The sequence below is a fragment of the Maylandia zebra genome, linkage group LG14, assembly GCF_041146795.1.
Source record: "Maylandia zebra isolate NMK-2024a linkage group LG14, Mzebra_GT3a, whole genome shotgun sequence".
In the NCBI taxonomy this organism is placed as follows: domain Eukaryota; kingdom Metazoa; phylum Chordata; class Actinopteri; order Cichliformes; family Cichlidae; genus Maylandia; species Maylandia zebra.
In genome coordinates, this window is record NC_135180.1 from 1,723,108 (window position 1) to 1,749,887 (window position 26,780).

At 43.9% G+C, this 26,780-nt stretch overlaps 1 long non-coding RNA gene across 3 annotated transcripts in view; it reads right to left on the minus strand.

The window, feature by feature from the left end:
- Positions 1-26,780, minus strand: part of LOC143422004 (uncharacterized) — a 119,896-nt gene that overhangs the window by 67,837 nt on the left and 25,279 nt on the right. For all 3 annotated transcript variants that reach the window (XR_013101584.1, XR_013101583.1, XR_013101582.1), the window contains exon 2: positions 16,380-16,426. This is a non-coding gene — a long non-coding RNA (uncharacterized LOC143422004). The remainder of the gene's footprint in view (positions 1-16,379; positions 16,427-26,780) is intronic.

Here is a 26,780-nt window from a genome sequence, read left to right on the forward strand (position 1 = left end):
TGATAAATTTGGCAAGCGCAGGAGATTTGTCAATCAGGCTGCAGAATGCAATGCTGTACTGTGCAATAAAAAATCAGCGAAAAAGCAAAGCAGTGACGGATGAACAGCGGGACCACTGTGTGCTGTTTATTAATAAACAATAAAATATATTCCTAAATGATAACATGCCTAAAAGCAGAACGGTATTTGTACGTCAGTGGGAAAATAGCGGTGGCTTGCTAGCTTTTGTGTGGCTTCCCCGGGTCAGTGAAAACTTTCAAAAGAGAAATGAATGAACTTACCAGGTTGCCCGATCTCTTCACATATCTTCCTCCAAGCTCGGTCCTTTTTATTCCTGTCTCGGTACTGAAAGCAGCTGGTGTTGTACAGCTCCGAGTTGTTTGCTACCGCATTGATTAGCCTTCCCCTCCATTGAAGTATGAAAGGCTTTGGCTGGATCTGCCCCTTTGACCTAGGTAACAGCCACGTCACCAGGCTGCTGATTGGTTGTCGCGGCGCGATTTGACGCTGGAGTTCAGATTTTTCCAACTCGAGCGGTAGACGCGAAACGCGCGTATGCACAAAATGCAACACAAAAACTCACGCGCGTGGTTTTATTCGCGAGTCAAACGCGCCAGACGCGCTACACTGACGCGCGTTTCACGCGTTTTGGCGTTTTCGCGACGCAAATCTGCTTCCGAATTTTCGCGGGACCCGCAATCGCGCGTCATCGCGCCTTTCCATTGACTTTACATGTAAACCTGACGCTCTATTCGCGTCCATCGCGTTCGGTGTGAACACACCGTTAAAGGTTGTGACCCCTGGTTTAAACTGTCAGCAAGGAATTTGCATTTGCACTGTTAAATTTTTATATATCTTTAATGCACATAAAAAACAGCTGCTTGTTTAAGTGAAAATACATTGATGGGTTTTTTTGCACTAATAAAGTTGTGGAGTTGTAAAGTATTTTTTTTAGTGTTAATTATATCGTCAGTTATATCGTTATCGCATATTTTCAAATGTATATCGTGATAAATATTTTTGGTCATATAGCCCTGCTCTACGGTGTGCTGTAGGCTAGACCCTACAATAACTGACAACTAGTTTTATAGTTCTACAGCAGTTTGCATTGGAAACAGATTTTATACAGAACATAGCAAAATAAATGAAGAGCAGCTTGACCTGTGCAATATGAAACCAAAGTCATAGAAGAGCCTGTGGTGCTACTGCTAGTGTTAGCAACACCCTGCTAAGACGTCTGGCGATGTGATGACCCGCATCAAAGTTTGAAGCTGAGCCCAACTTAAAAAATCAGGTTAAATATCATCTGTAAAAATATACTGTAGCTTTTGTGTTTGAGAGAAATTTGAATTTCATCAGTAATTAAAATATAATAGACTGCATCGCATCGGCCCAATGCGGGCTGCGACCGGGAGACCACGTCCTAATGTGGCCAAATTCGGCCACTTCAAACAAAAGGAACAGGTGAAAAGCCGCGGCAGAGAATTAAAAGGACTTCAGCGTGAACAACCAGTTCCCCAAAGAGATCCTGGAACGACGCAGGGTCCTCTTCTCAATCCGACGCGGCTTCATCCAGAAGGGCTCCCGCGCTGTCATCGCTGTGGACCGGCTGTACGTGGACGGACAGCTTCACCGCGACCCCGGCACCACACCGTGGCTGTATTAACCTCACACCAGATAAGAATCAGCTGCACCATTTCCCTATCCACTCACACTAACTTGCATTAACATCTGTTTAACTTACCAGTATCAAATCGCATCTTAAGTGTAATATCATAGCAGAATTAACACCGTCACTCTCCGTCAGTGATTTAATTGGAATGTTTACGTTTTGTTTTGGGGTTTTTTTCTTCTCGTTTTTTTTTTCCCTCTCTTTCCCCCCCTCTTGGTTTTATGCTGCTCACCCCTGTCCTTGGTTCCTTTCTTTATTTCTTTCACTGCTTCTATCACCTGCTTCCACACTCATCCACAAACAACATCCTTTATTTCGACACATAGGCACAGCACGATCATGCATGATCATGCGCTCAACGGCAGCACATTTACATCAGTCAGACAGCGCACACAGACCTATAGGATACACACACTAAAGCCAAGCCTACTCATATTAGGAAATATGCAAACACATAGTCAAACTCAGGGAGCATCTCGCCACACATTTTTTCTCTCGCTCCCTCTCTTTATTTACAAACAAGTGACGTATTCTCTCTACCTGTCTAAGCGACACACACAGCGTACACCCCTAGTTATACACAGACATCTATGGGCACACTAAGGTTTGTTACATGGAATGTAAATGGAGCTGGCTCCAGAGAAAAGAGGTTAAAAATATTTAATCAACTCAAAAAACTACAGGCAGATGTTGTCCTTTTACAAGAGACCCACAGACCTCTTAAAAGTTCCAATGAACTTAAAACACCTGAGTTTCCTAATGTGTTCTCAGCTTGTTATAATTCTAGACAAAGGGGAGTAGCAATTTTAATACATAAAAAAAATTATTTCACAGTACTCGATACAGTTATAGATCCAGAGGGCAGATTCTTAATCATTAAACTATCTATACTTGATAAAAAGCTATGTATTGCAAGTGTATATGGTCCAAATGTTGATGATCCCTCATTCTTTCACGTTTTTTTCAGTGCACTCTCTGAACACAAAGATGAAGACTTTATTAAATATTTTAAAAAAGACTTCATATTTAGACTATAATGACACTCCTGGAACATCAGCATCTGTTCTATGGGAAGCAGGGAAAGCTGTGATGAGAGGTAAAATAATTTCTTTCTCATCACATAAAAAGAAAAAAAAAAACTAGAAGAAGCCTACGCGTCCCACCAAGATCAGGAAACATTGAACAAAATACGCAAAACAAAACTAGAATTAAATGAGATAATTGATTTAAAAAAAAAACAGAATTCTTATTACAAAGACTACGCCTACAAAATTATGAACATGGTAATAAATCCGGTCAATTAGCAAACCAGCCAAAAAATAAATAAAGAAAAAACAACTATATGTGCTGTTCAAGATTCATCTGGGAACACAGTATATGACCCGAAACAAATAGGGATTTCTATAAAACATTGTATTCACCATAAATAAACCATCTAAAAAGGAAATTGATCAGTTTTTGGACAACATAACTCTTCCAAAATTATTGGACACTCAAGTAATGGCACTGGATTCGCCACTGACACCAGGTGAACTCCAGGAAGCCCTGATAAGTATGCCCAATAATAAGGCTCCAGGTCCAGACGGCTTTCCTGCAGAATTCTACAAAGAATTCTGGACGATTCTAGCACCAGTTTTCTACAGAACGTTGTTGGAAATCAAAGAAAAGGGCAGACTTTGATCAAATATGAATTCTGCAAACATTAATCTCTTGCTAAAACCAGGCAAAGACCCTGTATATCCCTCAAGCTATCGTCCAATATCCCTTATAAATGTAGACCTTAAAATAATCTGCAAAGCTCTCTCAAAGAGATTGGAGAAAATAACCCCCCTCTTAATTCATCCTGACCAAACTGGTTTCATAAAAGGTAGGCACTCATCAACAAATACACATAGATTACTTAATTTGATAGACTACTCATACAGTAAAAACCTTGAAACTACAATATTTTCTTTAGACGCAGAAAAAGCATGTGACAGAGTTAACTGGAAATTTCTATTTGCAACTTAAAACAAATTTGGTTTTGGATCCTCTTTCATAAACTGGTTAAAAATATTATATAATTCCCCAACAGCTTGTGTCAGAACAAGAGACAGAAGCTGGAGGATGTCTGGTAATGACCAGACATCCTCCAGCTTCTGTCTCTTGAGGGGCACCAGGCAGGGATGCCCACTCTCCCCTTCACTGTTTGCAATTTTTATTGAACCACTAGCAGCAGCAATTAGACAGAATTCAGTAATTAAGGGCATAAAATGCAAGAATGTGGAACATAAAATCAGCCTTTATGCGGATGATGTGTTACTTTTTCTCCAAAACTCACAAACCAATATCTCCGGGGTGATTGAATTGATAAACTCTCTTGCAAGAATATCAGATTACTCAATTAACTGGTCAAAATCTACAGTTCTACCGATTAATTGCTCCTTCCATAATTCCTCTTCTACACCACTGCAATCAGGAAATATAAAATATTTAGGTATTAATGTTTCTCCCAAGCTTGCAGATCTAACTAAATTAAACCATATCCCAAAGAAGGTAGAAGGCGATCTGGCTAGATGGAAATGTTAACCCATAACACTTATGGGAAGGGTTGCCGCTATAAAAATGATGGTCTTACCAAAAATAAATTATTTATTCTCAATGATCCCAACTAAACCGCCACAAGATTGGTTCAGATCTCCAACGGCATGAATGCTTCAAAAGCGTCAACATCAGCTCTTCTCTGACAGCATGGTGGGAGTTTCTAAAATTGACGGCGTCTTCATTAATCCCATGCAAACGTACACCTATCTGGAACAACCCTGACATATTACAAAACAATAATATGATAAACATTTCAGATTGCAGTGGTAAAGGAATCAAATATTTAGAACATATACTAGAAGGAACAGAATTTATTTCATTTGACAGACTAGTTACACAATATGGGATCAACAAGAAAAGACTTTTAGAATATCAACAAATTAAATCCATAGTAAAAAAGAAATTTAAACCGGGTCAAGTTGAACTACAGTGGGGCAAAAAAGTATTTAGTCAGCCATCGATTGTGCAAGTTCCCCCACTTAAAATGATGACAGAGGTCAGTAATTTGCACCAGAGGTACACTTCAACTATGAGAGACAGAATGTGAAAAAAAAATCCATGAATCCACATGGTAGGATTTGTAAAGAATTTATTCGTAAATCAGGGTGGAAAATAAGTATTTGGTCACCTCAAACAAGGAAAATCTCTGGCTCTCACAGACCTGTAACGTCTTCTGTAAGAAGCTTTTCTGTCCCCCACTCGTTACCTGTATGAATGGCACCTGTTTGAACTCATCATCTGTATAAAAGACACCTGTCCACAGCCTCAAACAGTCAGACTCCAAACTCCGCCATGGCCAAGACCAAAGAGCTTTCGAAGGACACCAGGAAAAGTATTGTAGACCTGCACCAGACTGGGAAGAGTGAATCTACAATAGGCAAGCAGCTTGGTGTGAAAAAATCAACTGTGGGAGCAATCATCAGAAAATGGAAGACATACAAGACCACTGATAATCTCCCTCGATCTGGGGCTCCACGCAAGATCTCATCCCGTGGGGTCAAAATGATCATGAGAACGGTGAGCAAAGATCCCAGAACCACACGGGGGGACCTGGTGAATGACCTGCAGAGAGCTGGGACCAAAGTAACAAAGGTCACCATCAGTAACACACTACAACGGCAGGGAATCAAATCCCGCAGTGCCAGACGTGTTCCGCTGCTGAAGCCAGTGCATGTCCAGGCCCGTCTGAAGTTTGCCAGAGAGCACATGGATGATACAGCAGAGGATTGGGAGAATGTCATGTGGTCAGATGAAACCAAAGTAGAACTTTTTGGTATAAACTCAACTCGTCGTGTTTGGAGGAAGAAGAATACTGAGTTGCATCCCAAGAACACCATACCTACTGTGAAGCATGGGGGTGGAAACATCATGCTATGGGGCTGTTTTTCTGCCAAGGGGACAGGACGACTGATCCGTGTTAAGGACAGAATGAATGGGGCCATGTATCGTGAGATTTTGAGCCAAAGCCTCCTTCCATCAGTGAGAACTTTGAAGATGAAACAAGGCTGGGTCTTCCAACATGACAATGATCCAAAACACACCGCCCGGGCAACAAAGGAGTGGCTCCGTAAGAAGCATTTGAAAGTCCTGGAGTGGCCTAGTCAGTCTCCAGACCTCAACCCCATAGGAAATCTGTGGCGGGAGTTGAAAGTCCGTGTTGCTCGGCGACAGCCCCAAAACATCACTGCTCTCGAGAAGATCTGCATGGAGGAATGGGCCAAAATACCAGCTACTGTGTGTGCAAACCTGGTAAAGACCTATAGTAAACGTTTGACCTCTGTTATTGCCAACAAAGGTTATGTTACAAAGTATTGAGTTGTATTTTTGTTATTGACCAAATACTTATTTTCCACCCTGATTTACGAATAAATTCTTTACAAATCCTACCATGTGGATTCATGGATTTTTTTTTCACATTCTGTCTCTCACAGTTGAAGTGTACCTCTGGTGCAAATTACTGACCTCTGTCATCATTTTAGGTGGGGGAACTTGCACAATCGGTGGCTGACTAAATACTTTTTTGCCCCACTGTACAAACACCACCAAGTGTGGTTCAATTTCTTACTCTTAAAACCCCCAAATTACTATCCAAAATATACAGAATGCTTTCTAAAACAGATGAATCAATATCACTTCCTTTCAGGGACGTGCAGGGGGGGGCTAGAGGGGCTTGAGCACCCGCCCCTTTCCTGATGAGTGCCCAAAGTGCCCTTTTGTTGAGGCAACTTTTAAATTTTTTTTATTTATTTATTTATTTTTTATGTGTGTGTGCGTGCGGAGTCTTGTCTGTGCCCCTCAACAATAATATTTAACTATTAATCATAGTTTTGCTAAATAAAAGGATCTGGCTTGCATCAGTCACATGATCACATTTAACCAATGATCGCCCTCGACGGCAGAACGCGCTGGTTACGAGCCGGGAACGAGCTCACAAAGAGCACGCGCATTTTTAGCGGTCCGGAGCTGTAGGAGAAACACAAGTTAACTCAGAGACACAGACTGATACGACAAAACCAGTAAGTAGGTGTACAGCGTACACTGTAGTGTGTAGCACACAGGAGTATTAGCTTATTACGTACACGTTGGTAAGCTGTCTTGTTGCAACTGACGAACTGAAACAAACGAGCGTGCTGTGTGTGCAACAGCGCGACAAACATTACCTGTCCTTTTATTAACTGCACAGGTAGTGCTGGTCATAGCTGCTGGCTACCTGTGTAAGGCTGTCATGGGTCTGTAGCTCTGTCACCGTTTTAGGGAACATATTTAGTTTTAAAGTAAGTTTCTGGGCATTTCCTGCCTTTCTGGAGGGATTATATTTCACTAAAAAACGATCTAATATGCATGTCCACATAATAATTATTATAATTATAATATATTAAAAAACACAAGCTGTATTTTAAAAAACATACATTAAGAAGCAGATTATATTAGATTTATATTTTAAATAAGACAAAATTTGGATTTTATAGCAGTAAAATGATTGTATCTCTACAGTTTAAAAATGTAATAAGCTTTGCCCTGCACAGAGTGGATAGTGAAACAAATGGAATCATCATAATGACATTATTTCATATTTATTACTTCCCCCTCCTCATTGCTTTATTATTGTAGCTCTAGTAATAAATAATAATGTAAGGATTCTGGATCAGCACACTGATGCCCATAGTATATACAGTATTCTGAAGAAGGTCTAACATGTCACTGTGTGTGCGTGCATGTGTGTGTTTTATTTAGATGGATTTTTAAAAAAAATATTACTCAGGATATAACATTGTCCAGACATGCCTGGTAAGGACATGAGGAGGAAACAGCAGGAGCTGTGTGAGGCTACTAAAGGCAGGGCTATAACATTTTTCTGTCATCATTTTATTATAGATTAAGTGCAAGAGTTGTTAGGTGTGGATAATTAGATTATAGTTTATTGCAATAGCAAGTTGTGCCTTGTTCTCAGATAGACAGCAAGTGGAGAGTGATATATGAAATGATGGGAAGGAAGGAAAAGAGAAGCAAAGAGTGATTCACAGGCAGAGCCGAGTTTATGTCACAGTTTTTCGTTGCCTTATGGTTCCAAGCGCTGTCACCAATCTTTGCATTTTGTTATTATCTCATGACACTTGTTTAATCAGCTACCATCTCTCCTGTGGACTTTTTAATGTCTACAGTCTCAGATCAACACAGCCCTGCCCTTCCCATATTAGATTCTTGATGAATGTTTGTTGTTGTTATTCAGCATGGTTCAATGTGCCCCTTTTTAACTTTGAGCACCCGCCCCTTTAACCCTCTCTGCACGTCCCTGCTTCCTATTGCAAAATGGGAAGCGGATTTATCAGTTAACTTAGACCAAAACTTCTGGTCTCAGATTTGCTTAAAAACCTTTCATCTAATTAGAAATCCCAGTCTTCAATTAATTCAATACAAAATATTACATAGAGTGCACTATACAGGTCATCGGATGTTCAAGATGGGCTTTACGTCTACCAACAACTGCTCACACTGCCAAACCAATTCACCGGACAATTATATCCACGCTCTTTGGTTCTGTCCACCAGTTCAGAAGTTTTGGCGCGAGATATGTGAAGACTTATCGAAGTGTCTGAAATGTAACATTCCAACTTCCCCCTTAGTGTGTTTGTTGGGCAGCTTAGATAATGTCACTTCAGAAAAGAATATCGCCCATATGGTTTTCACTGCCCTATGCATAGCCAAGAAAACAGTCCTCATGAACTGGAAAAATAAAAATAATCTTAATTCTAACCAATATAGAAATTATCTATTAGTTTACATTAGTCTTGATACAGCCTCTGCCACCACATCAGATCAATTGCTCTGGGCTCCTTTGAACAGCTGCATCACCTAGTGGGGGTGGGGGGTCATAGTTTAGTTCCACCTTCGCTGTTGTGATTGGTGTGGGGGTAGGGACAGGCTTAGGGCGTCGGGGGGTTCCCCAGGAGCATCTACCTTGGAGGGCTCAACCCGGGGTAGCGGTCATGGCCTATTAAGGGCTCTGTTGCTCTTAGGTGACGGTTTCCTCATGGCTGCGTGCAGCGGGGCTAGGGGAGGGTCTGTGCTGATGGACGTGGGTTACTGACCTGGTAGCCTGGCTGCCCCTGGGTGGGTCTGGGACGGGCGTGAGGTTCTGGGGGCGCTCCATCTCTGGGCTGGGGCCCTGGCTGGGCCTCGGGGGCTTGGGTCCTGGTTGGTGTGTTGCCGGGGTTGTGGGCGGGTGGGTGTATGGGGGCCTAGTCCTGGCGCAGGGTGCCGCCGGTGCATCGAGCCACCTGGGGGGGCTCTTCAACTGGTGGGGGAGGTTGTTACATCTTGCAGGAGCTCTCCTCTCTTCAGGAACTCACTATGCAGGAGGGGGAGATACAGGAGAGGTGGAGGAAGATCTCAGCCTGGGCATCTATTGTCTTGCGTAGTCTGGAAGATGAGTGGATGACGGGGTGGGTGCAGTTTTCTCTGAGGTGGGATCGTGGGATCGGGTGGGCGCTGCTGTACTGGGCCCCGGTCCGGATGGGCCCGGACCCCCTTTCCCTGGCGGGTTGCGGAGTATGGGGGTGCCTACTGGGGTCAGCTTTACCTGCTGCTCTCTGGCAGGTAGCTCCATGCCCTCCTGGGTTTTAAATGCACCTTAGAACACACATGCATCAACACTACATATGAGCGGGCGGAGGGAGGTTTGGAGTCTTCACCCCCCGTTCTCTGCGGCCTGCTGGAGCGGGGGGGCTAGGAGGAGAAGTTGGCCGTCCGACTGGGGTCTGGAATGTGGGGCCTCCCTGCTACTGCGGAGTCGGGGCGGTCTGCTTCTCCCCACCGCAGGGAAAAGGGTAACACCACCTGGGTCTGGGTGCAGTTTCCCCCTCCAGGGGCAAGGGTACCTAGACCCGGGGCATATACTATATGTATGTATATATATATATAATGTTCTTCCTCTACACCCCCCCCCCAATTTTTGCACATGTCGAGGAGCGTGTCAGGCTACATTTCACTGTGTGTTATACTTGTATAACTATGCATGTGACAAATAAAGAACCTTGAACCTAGAGTATGCTTGGGGAGTGTAATCGTGTGTACAGTGTCTCTCTATGTCTGTCTCCACGTTGGTTGAGTGTGGAGTAAGTGCATATGAGAGCATGAGGGTGGGAATGGATGTTTGTATCTGTGTGTGCCTGTATGTCTGTGTCTATATGTCAGGTTGGGTATCAGACGCCACCTCTCTGGGGACATCTCAGGCCCTCCAAGGTTTGGAGGCCTATCTCCACCCACCACCACTTCCCCTACCGGTGGCGGACTCCCTCAGACATCGGTGCGTTGGTGGTTCTTTGTGTCCGGGGATGGGCGTCCAGGTACACACCGGCTCACTCCTTGGCGGCCGCTTATTGGGGCCTGGAGCCTGGGGCTCACTTGGGCCCCTTCGGGGGTGGGGTGCCCCCGGCCTCTCGGCCTGGGGCTCGGTCACTCAGGCACGGCTGGCTGCCGGCGGAGCTCACGGGCGCGTCACTGCAACTCCCCCTGGCTTCTGCTCCACGGCTGCTGAGTGAGCCCTCATCTGGGACTCTCCTCAGCTCTTTCTGGGACAGTGGCGCGGCTGCCCCTCTGTTGGTCTTCCTTGGTCTCTTGTGTTCTGGGGGCCTCTGGATGTCTGGAGTTTTGATCTCCTCCATACCTGCTTCATGCCCTGGAGGACGGGGCTGTGGCCCCCCCACACCCTCTAGCAGATCATTACATGAAGGAACCTTTTAAAAAAACAAAAAACAAGCGCATCCATGCTCACAGGTGTACACACTGGTGATCACACCCACAAACTACACCCTTTTTGGCTCCTACCTCAAAGCACACTGTGCGCTGTTGATCTTATGTGCTGCACAATAATGTTTAATATTTATTATTTACTGTCATATTGCCATATACAGTGGGGCAAAAAAGTATTTAGTCAGCCACCGATTGTGCAAGTTCCCCCACTTAAAATGATGACAGAGGTCAGTAATTTGCACCAGAGGTACACTTCAACTGTGAGAGACAGAATGTGAAAAAAAAATCCATGAATCCACATGGTAGGATTTGTAAAGAATTTATCCGTAAATCAGGGTGGAAAATAAGTATTTGGTCACCTCAAACAAGGAAAATCTCTGGCTCTCACAGAACTGTAACGTCTTCTGTAAGAAGCTTTTCTGTCCCCCACTCGTTACCTGTATGAATGGCACCTGTTTGAACTCATCATCTGTATAAAAGACACCTGTCCACAGCCTCAAACAGTCAGACTCCAAACTCCGCCATGGCCAAGACCAAAGAGCTTTCGAAGGACACCAGGAAAAGTATTGTAGACCTGCACCAGACTGGGAAGAGTGAATCTACAATAGGCAAGCAGCTTGGTGTGAAAAAATCAACTGTGGGAGCAATCATCAGAAAATGGAAGACATACAAGACCACTGATAATCTCCCTCGATCTGGGGCTCCACGCAAGATCTCATCCCGTGGGGTCAAAATGATCATGAGAACGGTGAGCAAAGATCCCAGAACCACACGGGGGGACCTGGTGAATGACCTGCAGAGAGCTGGGACCACAGTAACAAAGGTCACCATCAGTAACACACTACAATGGCAGGGAATCAAATCCCGCAGTGCCAGACGTGTTCCGCTGCTGAAGCCAGTGCATGTCCAGGCCCGTCTGAAGTTTGCCAGAGAGCACATGGATGATACAGCAGAGGATTGGGAGAATGTCATGTGGTCAGATGAAACCAAAGTAGAACTTTTTGGTATAAACTCAACTCGTCGTGTTTGGAGGAAGAAGAATACTGAGTTGCATCCCAAGAACACCATACCTACTGTGAAGCATGGGGGTGGAAACATCATGCTATGGGGCTGTTTTTCTGCCAAGGGGACAGGACGACTGATCCGTGTTAAGGACAGAATGAATGGGGCCATGTATCGTGAGATTTTGAGCCAAAACCTCCTTCCATCAGTGAGAACTTTGAAGATGAAACGAGGCTGGGTCTTCCAACATGACAATGATCCAAAACACACCGCCCGGGCAACAAAGGAGTGGCTCCGTAAGAAGCATTTGAAAGTCCTGGAGTGGCCTAGCCAGTCTCCAGACCTCAACCCCATAGAAAATCTGTGGCGGGAGTTGAAAGTCCGTGTTGCTCGGCGACAGCCCCAAAACATCACTGCTCTCGAGAAGATCTGCATGGAGGAATGGGCCAAAATACCAGCTACTGTGTGTGCAAACCTGGTAAAGACCTATAGTAAACGTTTGACCTCTGTTATTGCCAACAAAGGTTATGTTACAAAGTATTGAGTTGTATTTTTGTTATTGACCAAATACTTATTTTCCACCCTGATTTACGAATAAATTCTTTACAAATCCTACCATGTGGATTCATGGATTTTTTTTTCACATTCTGTCTCTCACAGTTGAAGTGTACCTCTGGTGCAAATTACTGACCTCTGTCATCATTTTAGGTGGGGGAACTTGCACAATCAGTGGCTGACTAAATACTTTTTTGCCCCACTGTATCATTGTGATGTTGTTTATTGTATTACTCTCGTTTTCTTCAGCTTGTTTTATTTTTTCTTTCTCAACAGGTGAAATTAAAAAAGTATCTACTGTTATCTATTGTTAGCTAGTTTATTGTGATGGTGTTGTTTTTATTATGTTGCTCTTTGGTGATCGTGGTGATCCAGGTGTTTTGTTTGTTTTTCTTTTTTTTTCTCAGTATTGCAGAAGCACACTGCTTTAAATGGCTGCAATCAAGCTCCGTTTACACCTTATACAAATATTACAAATATACACTTTCCTCAACAACATCTCAGAAGAGTTAAATGGCTCTATAACATTAATAAAGCTAGTAGTAGCTGAGTGTGTTTGGAGTGTTTGTGCTGTTGGCAAACTTAAGTCAAAGGTCATTAACAGGTAAATCAGGATCAGCCCATTTTTGTGGGTCATCGCCGATGCTTAGGTCCGGCTCTACTATATAAATGTCATTTTAGTCTATTATTAGGTGGTTGCCAGGCGACATTAAGGCGTCGTAATATATAATAAAAATATTCAAGTTTTGTGGCTATGAATTGAATGTAACTGTCATGAAATTATGGTATTCAAAAATGACATTTTAGCCCATTTCTAGTCAATATGATGATACTGTATGTTAGATAAGAACCACCAGGGCCGTACGATGGACGTACCTGTGTTGCTGTGTAGTAGGAATTTGCAGACAGAAAGAAATGTGTTGTGTTACAGTATTGAACCTGTTAGCAAAAGCAGCAATGCCTCATCGTGTAGTCAACTAACTGCACACATCCATCGTACGTTCACTACAAATCCTCCACCTCTATCCGCGTAAGCATCGTGTTGACATGCTCACCTTTCCCCATCTTTACCATGCATCCCACACAACATGATGTTACAGCAAGTCTGTTTGGGAGACGTGTCAACACAGAAATTAACAGGGTTATTTGGGAGGCTACATTTTGTAAAAGCTGCTCAGACAGCAGTTCTTAGATGCAGTACCAGCGTTGCTGTCATGGTTACAGTTACAGCCTGGTTACAGTGACATCAAAGCACAAACCAGGAAAAAAAATCCATTACTGTGAAAAACAGCAGTAACGGGGGGAGAAAAATATATGACACAGAGTTTAATTGACATTAGTCCTCCCCCTCTCCCTCCCCATCCTGCTCCTCCTGTCTCAAACACTCCTCCCACACCTTGCCCTCGTTCTTGACCCCTGACCTCCCTTCTCATGGGGCCTCTGCAGAGCTGTCTGGCCCCCCATGTCGCGGGCCTATTAACAGGCCTCGGCTCACTGTAATGATTCCTCTCCTTATGTCTGTGCAGCTGCTGTAGCGCTGAATAGAGAGGATAAATCTGGGATCCTCAGCATCATTGTTTCACTGCCACTCTCTGCTGTCGTGTGGGGCAGACAGAGCAGGGAATAGCTGCGGTTCACTGTCCCTCCCTCCTGTTGACAATTTATTTTCTCTGATTCAACAGATCTGCTGCTTTCGCCAGCACGTGTCACAAATTTCATTAAGCAAAAGTTGTGAAATTTCCAACTCAAGGACCTGATTTTTCAAGAGTCAAAAAAGTTCTTTGTTAAGCTGGAAACTGACGTGATGGATTTCATCCCATCATGCTGTAAATTAAGATTATTGTGACCAAAACATCAGGTGAAATGTGTTGCAGTAACTCAGAAGTCCTCCAAACGCTGCAAACAACAAACGCTGCATGTGTTTGTGAACATTTGAATCTGTGTGTACAGTATGTGTCATGGGGCAGCAGACAGCTGCTGCAGGCTCCATCAGTCAGCTGCTGTATTTATAGGGTGATGACCACAGAACAACAACAGCTGCATCACACGGGGACAAACACAGAAAGTGAGAGAGAGGACGCAGGAATCTCTTCAATTTCACTGCTGCTCAAAATGGCCGGAGTAGCCAGTTAATGCCCAGCCCAGCGCTGACGGGCATAAAGTGCACAATGCAAATAAGACTGTACAAACTGCTGTTCTGGTTCAACTGCTAACCTGTAGATACCACTGATCCACAATGGGACGTTTACATGCTACTGTTTTAAGATAAAACTGCAAGAAAAAGTTCACGCTTGTGAACATGTAAATTAAACTTTTCTACATGTCAGCAGCCAGCTTTTTAGTGCCAACACTTTATTTGAGTTTCAAATCAAATCAGTCAGTCCGAGTGTTTTACTGTTGTACTATTCTATGACTGCAGATGGAGAGGATGCTATAAAAATGCAATTAATAGTTTATCTGATATGCAGCGATGAACGGTATGGCATCCCGACCCCAGACCACCATCACGATGTTGAGGACAGGGCTCTGTGGGGGCCATACCATCTGTTGCAGGGCTCCTCCATGACTCCGCAATGATAATGCACCATAGACGATAATCCAAACTGATGACAGCTTTTGCACAGTCGTAGAGATCGATCTGCTTCGAGGGCATGAGTTCAGATAAATCCCTGTATAGAATTATCATGCTTGAGATTCCAACCAAAAGTAGAATCAGCGTGGAAGTGCCAAAAAAATGCAGTTGTTGATGATACAGAAACAGTCACTTGAAGCCCACAGCAGCGTGTCTGAATGAAAAGCATTTATGCCTCCTGGTCTCCGTACAGTCAAAGAGCCATGTCAGTGTTATTTTTCACGTGGCTTAAGTTGGCAGTGTAATTGCTGCATGTTGTTATATGGGTGTGATTTGTTGGGATTTTTTGGTTTTTATTGGCAAAAAGCAGAGTTATGTTCAGCCGCCAACTGTCATGGTGAGTCAGGCCCTGCAGAGACCAGACGTGTGGCCAGCGTTTACTCACCTGTAACTTAAAGAACGCTCCTACAGAGTGTTGCCGTTCACAGTGGAAGATCCTAGAAAAGCTCATAGTGATATTAAATATCTGTTGGTTTTCAGCTCTGCTAAAAAAAAACCCCACAGATGGAACCAATCAGTGTCTGCTAAACATCACTGCTCATCTCAACTGGACTCTTTGACTGTATATGTGCTGCTGGAAGGGATGTGGTCTATGTAACAACCTTCTAGGGTAGGTGACAGCATGTGTACGAGTATGTTATTTAGCACAAATGCAGTGAGTCAGTCTAAGGACAGAGCTTGCTAACTCAACTTTTTAGCTCATAACTAAGAACACCAGCATCTTTTCCAAATACGATCACTTCCGGCTCCAAAACAGAAATGTGATGATGTCCAATATACCAGTGTTTAGTGAAGTAGTTTCAGGGTCTTGGTGTTTGTGCATCAGGCTCATGGCACGTAGTGTAAGTGAACCACTTTAACAAAACCACCCGTGCTTTTCCTGCTGCGACAGGTTAAAATCTTTGCAGTGAAAACACTGCTGATCCTAAAGGGGCTGCACACCCACATAAGTGTTTTTTCACTCATTAGAATAATTAGGAGTCTGCTGTAGCTGGAGGTGGGCAGTTCCATGCTGCATTTATGTGTCACTAGCAAGACAAATAAAATAAGCTGCAGCGACGTATTACCAGTCAGTGAGTACCTGCAGTTTTTTACTCACTTCTATTCAACACTTCTGTTCAACAGGTATATTGAAGCCTCATTAAAGTTACAAATTATGGTGTTGCTTTCCAACGCTCGGTTAGTGCACACACTGTTATTGTACACGACAGCTCATTTCACAGGTGAGTGCAGGTTAATTCATTTGGCCAAAAAGAAAAACAGGTGCAACCAAACCAAGAGAACGAGCACGCTAACAAGTTAAAACACCTGGTTTACTGTAAGTGTGAGCACTTCACTGTTTTACCATCACACGCGAAGAGGAAATCAGTAAAGTTCAGCAAGGAAACAACATAGAAGTAAATCTGTGATCTCAGGTGGACCTTCAAGGATTATGATTTGCTTTTACTTTCCAGACACGACTGACAGCAACGGATCACAGCCATTAACTTATTTTGTTACCATTTAACGTTTGAAGAAACTGTAACTTTGTAACTTTTTTATTACAGAGCAGAATGTGCACACGAGAGCTTCTCAGAAAGCAGAGAGACATCTGTGTTAGCTGGTAGCACTAGCTAACAACAGCAGTGTTCACAGTGACAAATCTCTACTAGTACTACTGATGACTGTCAAATCATCACTTACCCATTACTGCCAGGAGTCACCTGTGGATCCAGGGCTCTGCTTGTGTCCTAAGGATGGAGAGATGAGACAAGTTAATATTAAAAGGCTTCTCTGCCACCACAGCTGGAGAGTCTGAGACAAAGGGAAATCCAACTAGGAATGGTTGATCTGAGCTGCCTGGACAAGTAAACTTAGTTAAAATTAGTGTTACCCCCAACAAGCCAACGCACCAACAAAACCAACGTTTAAAACAATTGAAAGTTTAAACAGTGCATGAAGCTTCTTTAATAGTTAAAGTCAGAAAATCCTTTTTTTTGTTTGTTTTTGAAGTCTATCAAAGCTTCTGACAAATAAAAAAAGAGCATTTACTTGTACACAGAAGTTTTATTTAGTATTATATTTAGTACAGCTGGCATGTTTCTGCAGTTTTTAAGCTGTGTAATTTTTTAGGCTGGAGAGCTGGTGAGAACCGCAAAGATACTTAGGGAGAACAAAACCAGGAAAACGTAAAAGCTGAATTTACCGAGAGCTGCTAAAATGTTTATGGTTGTAACAGCGATGTCCATGTGGGGAAAAATCTCCAGGTACAAACTGTGTGACCTCTAGAGACTGGATTCATCATGGTAGGAAATGAGCCCATAAACGTCTGATGGGCTTTGTGGTCAGGAATACGACGAGTGATGGTCTTCATTCAGGTTAAACAGAAGGAGACAGAAACTTGATTTGATTTGTTCAACATAATAATGACTTTTATTTATTAATGGACTTGTTTTTAAAGGCACCCTTTCACGGAGAGTCCAAATCTGACCAGTCTATGCTTTATCACACGTGTGAATCATGCAATCCAATATTCCTTCTAGCAGTTATAGTTTCAAGTCATGGTAATGGCTTTTAGCCGCGTTACGTAGCCCTACATCAAAATGATCACATGCAGTTTGATGTGCAGATATTAAATCTGGGACGAAAAAACTGGTTTTTAATTTGGACTTTGCAGATTCTCCGATTTCCCGGGGATTCCATCGTGAATGTGAAGCAGCAGTTTTACATTATACTGCAAAGCAACTGTAAAGCGTCACTGCAAAGATAAAGGTCTGTGGAGAGTCAGGGGCCTGCTGACGCTGAAAGGATGTATCTGTAAGAGGAAGGTAGATTGTGTGTATGTGATCATTCGGCTGTGACGCTACCTGATTTCTAATGACAGGCCGCTCCTCTGTGGAGGACAAAGCCTTTTAAAACGAGTTTGGCGCCTTGTTTACAGTGTGTAAGGGAGCTTTAACGAGGCCCATTAAAGACACCTGGCGGCGCTGAGCAGGCTCACGAGAAAATGACGCCGGCTTCGGTTCCCTGGTCGCATCCTGTCCCGGCGAACCCCATTAAAAGTGCGACGCGTCTCGTTGCACGTGCTCAGTCTGTGCTGCTTCGTTTCCGTACGGCTTTGAAGCATTTAAAGGTTGGCGGGGACAAAGAGGCGAGTGAGCAGGAGGGAGAGGTTCATCCCGAGTTTGAGCTCAGCTGTGATGTAACTGTGGACGATGGCTGTGCCGCAGTCAATTTCAGAGGAGATATCCTCAAACGACCTCGCCTCCCTCCCTTCTAGCTGTCTCATCCTCTCTCTCTCTCCAGGCTGGTGTCATTTATCTCCTCCACGCCCCGTCTTTCTTGCATTTTTTTTGCTACAAAAAGCTCCAGCTACCCTTTTATACCCTCATGCGGGCTCTAATATTATCTCCTCTCTTGCTGTCAGCTCGTCCATGCATCACTGCCTCTGCTCTCAGGCTCCAGCACTCACACACAGGGAGGATAATATCTCCCGCTAAATTCATTTTAGCAGGACTCGAGCAGCACGTAGCAAAACGTCCAACCCCATGGTAAAGCTGCTCTCTGGATAACCTTACCGCTTTTAATAACAGTATATCCCCCAGACGTATTTAGTGCTACTATATGTTTATGGCCCCTCTGCACATCTCCAGCGCTCCCTGCGCCGCTCTCATCATCGCTCGCCTTTTGCGCTTCCCTCCCTCCCTCGCCTCTCCCTCTCCTCATGTAGCTGAGATGCTACTGCCATTACTAATTCACACTTAAGCTGATTATTTGTGAATATCAGATCATTTTAAACCCCTTTTGTGAATGCTGTGTCTCCACACACCTATATATGTGTGCATGAGTGTGTCTCCTCTCCTTTCCCTGAATGATGGAGGGTGGGGTAATCTGCAGCCCTGTTGCCATGACACCAGACAGCCCTTGCTTGGCGAAGGCACGTAGCTTCCTCTCTGCTCTATTTCCCCAGAGCCCTCCGCTCAGGAGCATGTGTGCATCAGTGTGTGCACGCGTGTGTGTGTGTTCTCTGAATCTGGGAGAGTCATATATGATGCACATGATGGAAAAAAACCCTCATATTTACTGTGCAGCGGAGGAAAGGATGGAGGGGAGGGGAAAGCAAAGAGGACCCATCTAAAAGGCAAATAAAGGATTTTTTAATGCAAATATTTGAGCTAAACCACTAAACTCAGGGTTAGGATTGGAAAAATATTAGTCTACTAGACATTCCTGTGAATTATAGTCAGCTTCATCCGCTCCTCTGCAGGCTTCCTGTTGCAGACGCTCGCAACATATGCCCACCGCAAATCTTCTTTTACGAAGCGGGTCGGTTGCCCCTGCAGCCATGTTTCATTTTTATTCGTCCTGGCTGCGGCTGAAGCAACTTACTCTGAAACCCAAACTGAGGGCAGCTTTTTCAGTCCACACGCAGTGACCCCAGTCACCTCACACACAGTCACGAGTGTCAGAATATGGGATTAGGAAACTTGCGACTGTTTTTGCGCGTTACCCTCTGCATGAACTGAAAATGAATCGCTGCAGCTGAAATATCTGAGCATGCCCAGAACTCCTTGTCGAGAGACAATGATGGCTCCAAAAAGTAAAGCGAAAGATGTTTTCTTGTCTAAAGAAACTCATTTTTATGCTTTGCAGGTTCTCTGTGTATATCTGTCCTTATTTTGCTTTTTTAATTTGAGACTTTAGGTTGAATTGCTCTGCCATAAAAGCTGTTCCCAGACCTGACGCAATTACTTTTCATATAGTCTCAAAAGGCAATCACAGCATTTTGAAGCACTCTCTCCTCACAGCTCTCGGAATCCTAATAAAAGTGTCCATGCCAGCTCCGATCCATCTCTCTATCTCCAGACTCCAGCCTAGATGAATAATTTAACAGGCTATATTTCCAGCCATCTGCTTCTCTCTCTCTGTCTCACTCCCTCGCTCGCTCATGCTCCCGCCATCAGTCTTCTCCTTCCCAGTAAAGTCCCTCAGATCGAATTCTGCTCCCTTTCTTATGCCGGCCTGCGGTTGGTGAAGCGGTTCCACATGTTTAATTCAAATTAGAAAATGTATTTTTCATTATTAGGGGTTCCTGCTCTCACCACCATTGTTTTGCCCTTTATACCTTCCAATTAAAATGAAGATATTTAGGGTCAAAATAACTGCATTTACATCACAGATGCAGATTTCACTGGATACCCAATAAGGAGGAGGGTCGATGTCAAACATTTTTTTTCTCAAAGAATGGACGGGGAGCCGCTGACTTCTAATTCACAGGTGTTGCTGCTCCGTTGCTCGCTAATCTCGGGGAAATGTTGCAGATCTTCTGGTTTTCACTCAGTTGTCAGTAAAACAGGACAAGCACATGATGAATTACACCGTCTGTGTGACACGTTTTGAACATTAGCGAACAGAAATCAATTCCGGGGTTGATAAATGAAGCTAAACTAATGTGTGCCATTGGCACAAACAGGTGAAACATGCACGTCTGAGCCTGTTATCAGTCAGTGCGTAACTCAGTCTCACCTCTTGAACCCAGCAAACTGTGTAAACTGTGTCCACCTGTGAGTCAGCAAGAGTAACATTAAATGAGAAAAGGTGAACATGATGATTTAAAAGTAATGCAGAACACCTGATCACATTATAGCCCAGTGTTTTCTGGGCTACAACACATGTCCACCACAAACTGATGCATAAAAATTCACCTGAATGCAAGAATGCACAAATAAAACCTACGCCCATCAATTATACACTGGACTACATGTTCTTACATGTAGTCCAGTGTATACAGATGTACTAGATGGCAGTATTCTTATACTGCCATCTACATCTGTAGATGCTCTTTGCTGGATAACAGGACGCACCTCTAAATCATCTCCAAAGCCTCTCTGTGGGTAACTGAAGCCAGAGGAAGCTTTGAGAATACATATACATCCCGCATCAAGTCATTAACGCCGATCAACATCTGCAACAGTGCCTGTCAGAGCCCAGCAGAGGTCAGCCAAGTTCCTCTTCCCCGTCTGCATAATGAGCATAACGGCCACATGTTCCTCCACCAGCATCGTTTTCATTATCTGCGTGCAACAATTACACCGCCCAGGTAACTGATGATCACTGCCGTGCTCGCAGCCACGGTGCAAACAGGCGGGCAACACTCACAATCTGAGTGAAAAAGATCCCATAATTACATATGGAGAGACACTGGCTGGTTGCACAGCGGCTGGGATTTATGGAAGCAAATAAAAGCAAATCGCTGAGGAGAAGGCAGGAAGGAAGAGACGGGAAAAACGCCAATGAAGGTTAATGTTAATGGAAGGGAGGACCACGAGAGACGACTGAGTCAGGCTGATGATGCGGCTGAAGATGATGATGAGAAGAACACGATTTTGTTTCCTTGTTAGAAGCAGACATAAAGGAGCGGACAACCTAAACACCTGTGTTTCCTAGTGTTGGAGCGCAGAGCGTGAAATCTGTGTTAATGACTTTTGGCCAAAGTGAGTTCTTTTTATTTTCTGCACAACAGCATTTGTGGCTTTTGTAAACAGTACTTGAACCCATATAAGCCACAGATGACGAGATGTCTCTGCATACTCGTCAGTCGGGCTGTTTATCACATGATGGCTGTGAGCTCTCATCATCTAGCTCTGCCGTTTTCTTTCTTTTCTTTTCGGTGGCATGTGTTTGCAATGCTGCAAATGTCACATGTGTCCTGCACAGCTAGCGCTGTATTTATGACAGACCACAACTGACAGTAACACATCAATCACTGACCTGAATTTCCACTTCCTGTTCTTGGAGAGCAACTGTAATACGCTCGACTCCTGGTTAAATCTCCCAAACACGCTGTGCTCTGAATTTGATCATATTTGAGAGACTGGATGGTTCAGACAGAAATAATCTCCAGTCCTGCATCTTTGCCACAATTAGCTCCAGATACCTTCAGTTAGGTTTTCCCATTTCATGATGCCGTGATACCACATTCTGTCACATCACTGCTTGATTTAAAGACAGAGCCGTATGACATCAGAATATCTTTTATTAAATGCTGACAGGATCTAGCACATCACAAATTATAATCATGCATGGTGTACAGACGAGCCACTAATTAAAAACAAAGGGAATTATCACTCATACTAAAGATTCTCTTATTAAATGTTTAAATGATGGTAGTGGGGAGTGCGACCAATTCCATACAAACTGATTCACATCACTGTCATCCTCGGGGACTCCTTTTTCCTCTGGATGGAAGCATCGCCATCCTAGTGGTGGCACCAACAGGCTGGCAAAGAAAACGGTGTCTTGCTTTTTATTTATTCTTCTTCTGCAATGATGCTGAAACATAACAAGAAGTAATTTGAAAACACCCCCCTGGCTGCACTCCTGCCTGGAAGAGATCTCTCCCATCAGGATAGAAAAGTCTCACCGTAGCATGAAAGTGATCACTCAGAACTTTGTATTGATTGGATTACTCCAGGCCTCGAGGGCGGTGTCCTACAGGTTTTAGATCCAGGTGTCCTTGATCCAACACAGCTGATTTAAATGGCTTCAAGTTCTCCAGAGGCCAGGTAATGAACCAACCATTTGACTCAGGTGTGTTGACCCTAAAACATGCAGGACACCAGAGTTCCCCACCCTTGCTTTACAGGAACAACTGGCCCCAAACCACCACAGGATCTCCTCACCGTACAGTTCATGAATCAAGTTACAGTTTTTTGCATTACTTATGATAGATTTGATCAACAGTGACAGATACAGCTGCACACCTAGTGAAGAGTAGTTAGCGCTCTTTAAGAACATGTTATGATACCTCTGAAGTTCAGCCTGCCCAGGAAAGGACATCCCTGCTTCTTCTAGCACTGACACTCACACTGCAGTGCACCTTACTGCATGATCTATCAAATTATTCCGTTCGAAAGTACAGCATCTGCAGTTTGCACCGAAGGTTTTTTTTAAAAGGGGGAATTTGGTTTGCATGTTAAGAATGGCCTCCTATGATCTGAAAGAGCACCCTGAAACACACACACGTTCCCTCCTCTGATCCATCTATATTCAGGATTTTCTGTTGGCTGGCTGCTGATCCTGTTGATCAGGTTAGCTGGCAGCCGGCGGGGACACAGCTGTTCCTGTGTAGCACCTGCAGCACAAGCAGCATCTATTACAAATACACAAACAGTCTCTGATTCCCCCAGACGTTTGCATTCAGCCCGACCTCCAGTGACCGCCTGGATGTATTTATGATCTGCTCTATGCTCCAGCAATTAAACCCTGTGAACCTCTGCATGGTGAAAAAGCCACAGTCGGGTCAAAACTGCAAACACCACGTCTGCTCTGGCCACCTTGTCACCTCAGTAATCCAATCAGCTAGTGGCCAGATGCACTTGTAACCCCCCTTTAGTTTCTAGTCGAATCAGTGAAGTGAAGCACATAAAGAGAAACCATCCATCCCTACAAAGCGAAAAGACTGCAAGGTAAAGGGAGGAAGTAAGGAGAAAGGAGAGAACGAGGGGAAAAGAGAGGGGGGCGGGGCAGGAGTGAGGGACAAGGACAACCAAAAGAAAAATGGGGTAAGAAAAGAGGAGGAGGAAGATAAAGAGCAGGAGAGGCACAGGAGAAGGAGCGAGGCATGGCGGGGGGAAAGAAAAAGAAAAAAACGGAGGGAAGGGGCTCTGGAGGGGGAAGCGGGAAGGTGTGGGGAGGTAGGGTAGGGGGGCTGCCGCTGCCGATGCCGGAGCACAGCGCGGCCAGGCTGAACCGAGTGAACTGCAGTGGAGGTCAGGGAGTCCAACATTCCTCTGGAACACTGTGTTTACACTGCGTAGCAGAGGAGGGAGGGGGAGGCGGCAGGGGGCTGGGGAGGGGCGCGAGGGGGACGACACACAGGGAAGGAAATCATCTCCCAGAGACCCTCGTTTAACAGAGTGTGTGTGTGTGTAGGTGAGGCTTTCAGCGCATCGTGAAGAACCCTTTGAACTGGACTATTTTACTGTTTTATATTTTGATCAGCTGTGCATCCCCATTTGAATTCAAGGAAATGTGTTTGAATACACAGACAGCCACTTCTTTACTTTAAAAAAAACACAACCATAACATTTAACAACATTTTTGATACTCGTTTCACTGGTAGCAAGAAAAGCCAATAACATGTTCATATTCTGCTTTTCTTTAGTGAAAGAATTAGTAAAGAACCTCCTTAAAAAAGAAAAGCATCAAGAACAGTGTTGCCTGTCAATCAAAGCGACGACCTGGGTATCGGACCACAGAGACTCAGCCCTGCAATCATCCCTCACCATGTGGCTGCCTTTCACTCTCATTATCCTATAAACACGTTGCCTTTCTCCATCTGCTGGCACAACAGAGAAACTGCAGTGGAGCCGGTGACAGTACGCAGCGCTCGCTCTGCTCTCAGACACTTTAAGGAATCGCTGAAGGATGCACACCTAACTAATTCATTTCAAGTTAGCACTTAACGCCTATTCAAGGCGTATACAACAAAAGCAAACATCCTTTCAAACTCATGCATGCAAGTCTCACTTTGTGTGTGTGCAGCAATATGTGCCAGTTACTGTCCAGACCATATAAGTGTTAGGATTCACATTTAGGCGCTGACTGTTTTTGACTTGGTAAATATTTAGTGTTTACTGTGGGAAGTATCACCCCCGGCATCCGTCAGAATGGCATTTCAGCGAATCAAAGCAGAGCCAGAGACAACTGGCTGCCCCGGCTTTCAGACTGAATAATCAATGTGTCCCCAGACTGCTGCGTAGCAACACTTGGTCGCAGAGCGGCAAAATACCCAGAAGGACTAGGCTAAAGGTTAGGAATGGCAAAATATTGAAGGAGATTAAAATCTTGCCCGATGGCAGGGGCATCGGCTTCAATCCCCCACTTATGATTCCCACAGAGGGCAGAACAGCTTCAATTTGACATCAGGTGTCAGCTCCACTTTGTGCTCTTCAGTCAAGTCACAGTGTTGAACTTTTTACCTTTGAGAGCCGACTGTCATTTGGCAACAGACTGACTAAGACTTGACCAGCACTTCCTAAAACCTTTCAAATCGAAAGACCGTTGCGCAAATACAGACTGACAACGGGAAGTCGTGTTACTGTAACCTTGTCAAAGCACGGGGATCTCCAAGCTGCATTCAGAAAGGAAAAGAACAGGACTTTCATCTACCGTAGATTTATATCCTCTTCACTTTTACATGCATATTACATCTCATTATTAAAAATATGAAGATCTTTGTTCTATCCACTACCAGGGCGCCAGAACGCAAACAAGCAAATGAGTTTCTCTTATTCACAGAACCAACATTATTCTGTTTGCCCTCTAAAAATCACCCCATCAATAACCACAGCAAAGACGTTTCTCAAGCATGTGGAGTTACGTGAGAGAACAGTACTAATCAGCTCCTTCCAAAGAGTTAACGTCATACTGTCTTTAAAGTCACCATGATTAAATCTAACCTTAATCTATCAAATCTAACCTGATCCTAACTTTATGTTTTGGAGAATAACAGAAGTCACACCTCACTGAATGCCAAGGCTTGGGACAACAACCATCACAGCTCAGGTGATGTGATGCCTCAGGGTTCGGGTTAAGACTTCACATCGTAAAATTCAGTTTACATGGTGCTCATTTTAGGAAGTTACAGGCCAAACAGCATCTTTTTTAAAAAGCATTTCTTTTGAACTGTACTGTATAGTAAAGTACAAGTATCTTAATACTCATGTACATGCCTTACTTAGTTACTTTAATTACTTTTTGTGGTGACATCACTCAAGAGCAAAGAAGCAAACTTCATCCTCCACTGGATGCTCATCTTTCCACAGCAGCTCACTCCGCAAAGAAAATGAATCACCTAATAATAATAATAATAATAATAATAATAATAATAATAATAATACATTTTATTTAAATAGCGCCTTTCAAAGCACCCAAGGACACTGTACAACAGATAAAAACTGGAAATATACACAATGGTAAAAATAGAAGATAAAAGTTAAAACATACAGAAATTTAAGAATAGGCAATTTTAAACAGATGAGTTTTGAGGGTGGACTTAAAAAGAGAGAATGAGCTAATATTTCTGAGGTCCGGGGGTAGGGAATTCCAAAGTCGAGGGGCAGAGCAACTAAAGGCCCTCCCTCCCATTGTGATCAGACGAGCAGAGGGAACAGAGAGAGAAAGAGAAGATGAAGATCTGAGGCAGCGGGATGGGAGCTTCATCTGTAATAAGTCAGAGAGGTACGGTGGAGAGAGAGAATGAATAGCCTTGAATGTATACAGAATTATTTTAAAATGGATGCGAAATTTGACCGGGAGCCAGTGAAGTTGCTTCAGGATTGGGGAGATGTGGTGGGTAGAAGAAGTCCTAGTAATAATACGGGCAGCAGAGTTCTGGACACGTTGGAGCTTGTTGATAGATTTTTGTGTGAGGCCAAATAATAATGAGTTGCAGTAGTCAATTCTAGAGATAACAAGATTATGGATGAGAATGGCAGTGGCGTGAGGTGTGAGGAAGGGGCGGAGGCGATTAATGTTACGGAGTTGGAAATATGCTGCACGTGTAATATTATTGATATGTGAGTTAAAGGATAATGTGCTATCGAGAATGACACCCAAGCTTTTCACAGAGGGAGAGATAGGGACCAGCGAGTTATTGATGGTGAGAGAGAAATTGTTAATTCTGGATAGCAGTCGTTTAGTGCCAACCAGAAGAAGTTCCGATTTATTGCTGTTGAGTTTAAGAAAGTTGGAGGAGAACCAAGAATTAAGTTCAGCTAGACAGAGGATGAGGGAGGGTGGAGGAAGAGTAGAGTCAGGTTTGGTAGAGAGATAGAGCTGGGTGTCATCGGCGTAGCAGTGGAACTGAATATTATATTTACGAAAAATATGTCCGAGTGGAAGAAGGTAGATGATGAAAAGAAGGGGCCCGAGGACAGATCCCTGCGGCACCCCAGTGGATAAAGGAGAAAGCTGAGAAGTGAAGGATTTTAATTGAATGAACTGAGTGCGGTCAGATAGGTATGATTTAAACCAGGCTAGTGGAGTGTGAGAGAGACCAATAGAAGCTAATCTGCTAAGGAGAATGGGATGAGAGATGGT